This window comes from Hypanus sabinus, chromosome 17 (assembly GCF_030144855.1).
Source record: "Hypanus sabinus isolate sHypSab1 chromosome 17, sHypSab1.hap1, whole genome shotgun sequence".
Classification (NCBI taxonomy): domain Eukaryota; kingdom Metazoa; phylum Chordata; class Chondrichthyes; order Myliobatiformes; family Dasyatidae; genus Hypanus; species Hypanus sabinus.
Window position 1 is genome coordinate 33162279 of NC_082722.1, and position 6000 is coordinate 33168278.

A 6000-nucleotide genomic window follows, 5' to 3' on the forward strand; every position below is an offset into this window, starting at 1 on the left:
TTAATTATTTGGTGCTTATCAATGGCTCTTGGCTCATTCCCTGCGGCTCCACGCCCTAGCTTTCCTATTGACATAATTTACTTGTGAAATGGCTGGGGTATAAACAAATTGCTAACCAATTTAAAAGGCTGTTTTCGGTTTCCCCATGACTGTTTTAGTATTTAATTAATAACACTACTTTTGCAATTTCCAAGTAATGCTTCAGTGATACATTTAACTTCTCCATGTATTCATAATATGTAAAACCACTTGCACTTGGAACATGAAAGTGTGTGGTCAAATAATAAAGCCAGTGCATACCTCACAAAAGCCCTTTCTTATTTGAAGCTTTTGAGGCCGAAATACTCTTCAACAAATTATCTTCTGTGGAAGTACTGTATTACATTATTTCTTTACCTAGAGTATCATGGAGAAATGGTATCATGTCTCTTGCAGACTAATCTTGTCGCAAATATACTGCTGATTATTATAATGATTATTTTTGTCCTATTTATTTATTTGGGGATACAGAGCAGTAACAGGCCCAATGAGGGCATGCCGGCCTATTGCACCCATGTGAGCAATTAACCTACTAATTTCTACATTTTTGGAATATGGGGAGAAACCAGAGCACCCTGAGGAAACCCACACAATCTCGGGGCGAATGTACAAGCTCGCTACAGACAGCAGCAGGAATTGAACCTGAGTCGCTGGTGCTGTAATAGCATTATGCGAATTACTGCATACCATTCCTCCTGCCACACCCTGAGACAGAAGTTGGCGGTTGTGATTTGTGAATGCACATTAAGTGTCTAAAAAAAATTAAGTTTCTCTGCCTGATGATGAAGAGGGCAAGGGAAAGAATCAGCAGAGAGATATCAAATCTAAGCACTTCTGTTACATGGAGAAGTTGAGGTTAAGAGGATATACTTAGAAGGTGATCTATATTGTAAGACACATTCGGAGAGTATGAGTTTTCACGGCTGAGGCCATGTAATGGATACAGATTTTAAGACTGTGTGTAGAAATACCAAAGGGGGTTGAGCAAAGTTTGTCATGCTTGAGGAGTGGTCAGTTTGACAATAGGGGCAATGGGACAATGGAGAACCACAAGGACACTTCTTTCGAAGATCACGCATCAGCAGGCTGAGGTGGATGGCATCTTTCAGTGCTGTACCATTAAATGAAAATGCAGAATACGCAAGTATCTCAACACAATGAAAGTTGCCATCAAAACTTCAGTAAGCGTACCTACTAGGCGCAGCGCATTAGCCATTCTGAACTGGACTGGCCTCAAAATATATCAAAATTAAAGGAAATACTACAACATTAATCAAAAGTTACATCTTATTACAGGAGCTGGATTGCCACGCAAATCTCGACACTTGTCAAGGTGCAGATGATGGTTCCACAGCCTCTAACGATAGTGCGTGTGGTTTACTGAAGAATGGATGAAAAATATTTGAGAGTAGATGACCCCAGCAGGAAGAGTGAGCAGCTGCCTGCTACATCAGTTCAAAGCCCTCCTTCTGTGCTGTAATTTCTATGTTTCAATGAATACTGGATGTTGTATTTCAATTTTGTTGTTCTGATGACATCATCAACCATGAGAGCACAGCTTGAGTAGTTTATGAATATAAGCACAGTCGAGATTAAATTACATTCCTTATATCTTTTCACAGCATGCTATTTTATGAAACTATATAACAAAAACCACTAACTAATACCATTATGACTGCGCTGTGACCGCATCAGCAGTTGGGACATTAATAGCAGTGAATTACTATTCAAATACTCACAGCTAAACTAGCAAATGATAAAGATGCTTTAAAAATCAGAAGAACATGAACTACTCTGATGAATGGTTAGACTGCAGTTTACAAAATGGTTGATAGGACTTCAGTGTAGTTATCATTAGAAATGCCTAACATTTAAATATGAAATGTTAGTTTTTGAAAAGATAAACATTAAAAGAGAGCAAAGCAGACTTAGTATGTGGTGGTTCTTTTGAGTGATCGATGTTTCTCTCTCATACATGCTGCATGACTTGATAAATATTTCCAGCAGTTTTTGATTTAGACTTTTTACATCTGTGTTTGAAACATTTTCACAAGATGTTTCACTCTATAGCTCTAGGAATGTTCTATTTTTAAGTTTAATTGCCTATAGTTCGCTGAGCTACATACATACCTTACTTTGCCTCTTTTTTAAATCACAGTTTTTAAAAAAAAAATACCGCTTTTTAGTGAATATTTCTGATGATTATGCAATTTATGGCTTGTATTTATTTAAGCAAGGGATTATTTTATAATAAATGATTTGAAAGCTTTGTGCGATCAGAAACGTGAGTCCTTTTCCATCTATAATTTTGAATAACGCACCTGATTGCTGCCAAAAAGATTGTACTGTTTCTTCTTTAAAAACAATATAGGAGAGAGGTGAAGGCGAATGGAAACACCAGTGAGCTGTAAAGGTACACAAACGTGTTATTGACACAAAAGGTAATGGACAGGTATGTAATAGGATGGAGCCAGCCTCTGGAAAAAACATGAAATATGAAAATTAAAGATAAAGAAAGTAACAAGCATCTTAGAACCATATGTAGTCAGATCTGTGGTTCCATTGTATAATATTGCTCAGCCAAAAAATTAGAATTGTAATCTCACATAATATTAGAATACACTAAAGTCTATAAGTGATATGCAGTGTGAGAAAATAGTGAATTGTATGAAAATTGAGAAAAATTAATTTGACGGGATGTCACAGAGAAAAGTTGTTGCAGGGACACGCTGTGGCTGCATTTCTGCCAGTGAACAAATGAATAAGATTAATAAATAAATTCAGTGAGCAGTGGGTAGTGGTACAGAAGTCTGAGAATCATCATTATACAACTTTGCCTCTCCTGCACGTATATGTTTTGTATCAATTAGAGAGTTGCTCATGTCTAATACAGTATATGTTACAAATAGTTCTTTTCCTAATTTAAAAACACACTTATTGACAATTTCCCATATCATTTTGGGTGAATTCCACCAATACAGTTTGTGATAACAAAAGCTGAAATAGTATTTAATTCCTGCCTAACAGTACATTAAATTCATCCAATGAAATATCATTAACTGAAGTATAATTCATGCAGATTTCTGGAAGTGCACCATAAATGGAAACATCTGTTAGTACTTTTTCAAAATCGAACATAAACATGTAAGCTTGATAAACTATTAACAATTTGTTATCCATGTTGCATATTGCTTGCAGGGGTAATCTCTCCCTGAATTAAACTTACAAAAATGCGCCTACAATAAATCACTGAGACAGGAGTATTCGTGGTGTATATGTTTCAGCTTTTTTTTCTAAAACCACAAATGATATTGGGCAACAAAGGCCAAAGGGCTTAATCATTTTTTGTTGCTGCTCTCCTACAGAATCCAGAGTACTGAGAACAAGAGTTAAACAGCTGTCGATGTAGAAGTATAATGTTCTTGTACCTAACAATTCCTCAGTGATATTCTTCCCTAATCCATGCAAAAGTACCAACCTTGGTAAGAACAGGGTTTTTGCTATTTGCATATAAAGTATTTGAGAGCAGCTGATGCTCTATAATGTAGAACTAATAAATAAAGTCAAAGTTTATCAGTATTTCCAACAGAAAGAACATGCGTTAATTCGGGACGTAAGACGTCGAGTGGAGGATGTTGTTCCAAGTTCTGAGAACTTGATATGAATATCAACGTCTGTAAAATAAATTGATGATCATGGTATTCTCAAGCTTATGCAATATACGTAAGTTATTTTCCAAAAGGAGATTGTAATGCAATTTGTAATGTCAGATTATACAGTAATTAGCAAGTGTATTGCTATATTTTTAATTTCCTGTTTCTTCTCCCCAGTCAATATTTTTCTCTCTTTCCTTTTCTTGAAGGCATTATGTGTTACCTGGAGTTGTGAATCAAATTCTACCACTGAACCCAAGTGGCTTTACATTACGGTGAAACAGATCATGGGAATTAGCTGTGGCAAGAATTTTAATCTCAGGTAAGCGAATAACAATGGCTTTTAAAACAATGTAAAATGGACTATAACTTTCAGGTTGATCAAGAAGCTTACTGTCAGTGATACCCAGTTCTTTCACAGTGTGAAAGAGAGTATCTTTTTTTTAAAAGAAATAGAATTGACACCTTCAAGAAAATGTCTTTTTTTTGTCCTTTTTTTTATTTTGTGGAATCTATCCCTCTTGATCTTTATTTGACTTTTTGTAAAAGGAATAAACTATTAGACAACATCTTAAATGTCTTCTACAAGCCAAAATATACTACAACAGATGGATCATTATATGCTTCATCTGAAGTATTCTGAGTCATTTTCCTGTACTAAAGGGACTTCATAAATGCAACTTATTATTATTATTATTACTATTATTGTTATAAATGGTCATGATAGAATGTAGGGGAAGTTGTGTTCAACACTCATTTTAAAGTAAACCTTATGCTCATCAGAGTCAACAAATTCACTAGAGAGAGACCAAGTAATTGATACAAAATCTTATGTCTGCATAGATTTCCTATGTATAAAATCTAAAAAAATGTTGTCATAATTTGTGTCCAGTTATGTTCTAATAATAAAAATTGGCCATGCAATGCTTTCCTGTAATAATTATACTCCCTTCTATTACTGATGCTCCAGGTTTCAAGTTTTACTTTTCCTATATCCTCAGCATCAGCAAAACCTGTATTACGTCCACTGGGTTTCTCCAAATTCTTGAAAGTGTTGATAACTCTATATTTATATGCACTGTGTATGATATGAAAATAGAGCATGCAACTTCATAACTATTTACACCTCCCCATTGTCCTTCATCTCTTCAACCCTCTATGTTTCCATTGCCTTTGCTGTTGGTTGACCGTCGACAGAGAAGATACACAAGCTACACTATAGAGCAGGATGATATGAGAAAATGCTAGTAGATTTGCATTTAACTGGCAACACTTCCCCACTTTAAAGTCAAGAAGTTCAGGATTCCTATGCAAATATTTGAGTGGAAAGAAATGTCTCAAGCTCCTGGCTGGCAGTTCTATGGCATGGCTCCACAGCCGAAGCCTTTACGGAGGCCAGCAGTGAGCACAACTTTGCAGCATCTCTCCAGCCTTTCCCCAGCAATCTGCATGACTTATCTGGACCAAATCAGAGTGAGTGCAGGCAGTTCTCCGCTCGTTTCAATAGAACATGGCTACTAGTGTACCTATTTTTAAAAAAATAGATAATTTTGAATTGTTGAGATTATTTAAAACTTCAAAATGCAATTTTTAGATTTTAATTTTAATTTATTAATGTAATGTTTGGATTTAGATGTTTTGATTTTTTTAAAACTATTTTAATGTTTTGAAATCATTATCCTTCAACCATCAGGCTCCTGAAACATAATGGATGGACTCACTTTCAAGGACGCTGCAGCTCAAATTCTAAATCTTATATATTTATCTAATTATTTATTTAATATTTTTATCTTTTTGTATTTACAAAAAAGTTTGCCTTCTTTTGAATATTGGTTATTTGTCAGTATTTATGTGCAGTTTTTCATTGATTCTATTGTATTTCTTTGTTCTTATATGAATACTTGCAAGAAAACGAGTCTCAGGATAGTATATAGTGACATATATGTACTTTGATAATAAATTTGCTTTGCACATTGAAGTTTGAATGTGTCTGAATCTTCATAATACTTTGCCAACACTGAAGACGAATGAAGCTGGGCAATGGTTCAGCAATGACCAAATGTCATGCAGCAGTTCCATGGCCTGGTCTTATTCTAGCCAATACATCCCAAAGCCCCATATCTCCCCCTCCACTCCTGCTATTGCCTTCCCCTTCCAGTGAGGAGGGGTTATGGTCAGGAGACCCCATCATTACCAGCTTCAACCGATTGTTCTCACTGGTAAAATCAAAATAAATGGGACTTGGGTTAGATGAGTACAACCTGAATGGGCAGCTTACTGCTGACTGCAAAATATGGGACAAGAATGT

At 35.5% G+C, this 6000-nt stretch overlaps 1 long non-coding RNA gene across 1 annotated transcript in view; it reads left to right on the forward strand.

The window, feature by feature from the left end:
* Nucleotides 1-3232, forward strand: part of LOC132407172 (uncharacterized) — a 78371-nt gene extending 75139 nt beyond the window's left edge. Inside the window, exon 3 of the long non-coding RNA XR_009516391.1 lies at nucleotides 1336-3232. This is a non-coding gene — a long non-coding RNA (uncharacterized LOC132407172). The remainder of the gene's footprint in view (nucleotides 1-1335) is intronic.
* Nucleotides 3233-6000: the final 2768 nt, after the last annotated feature.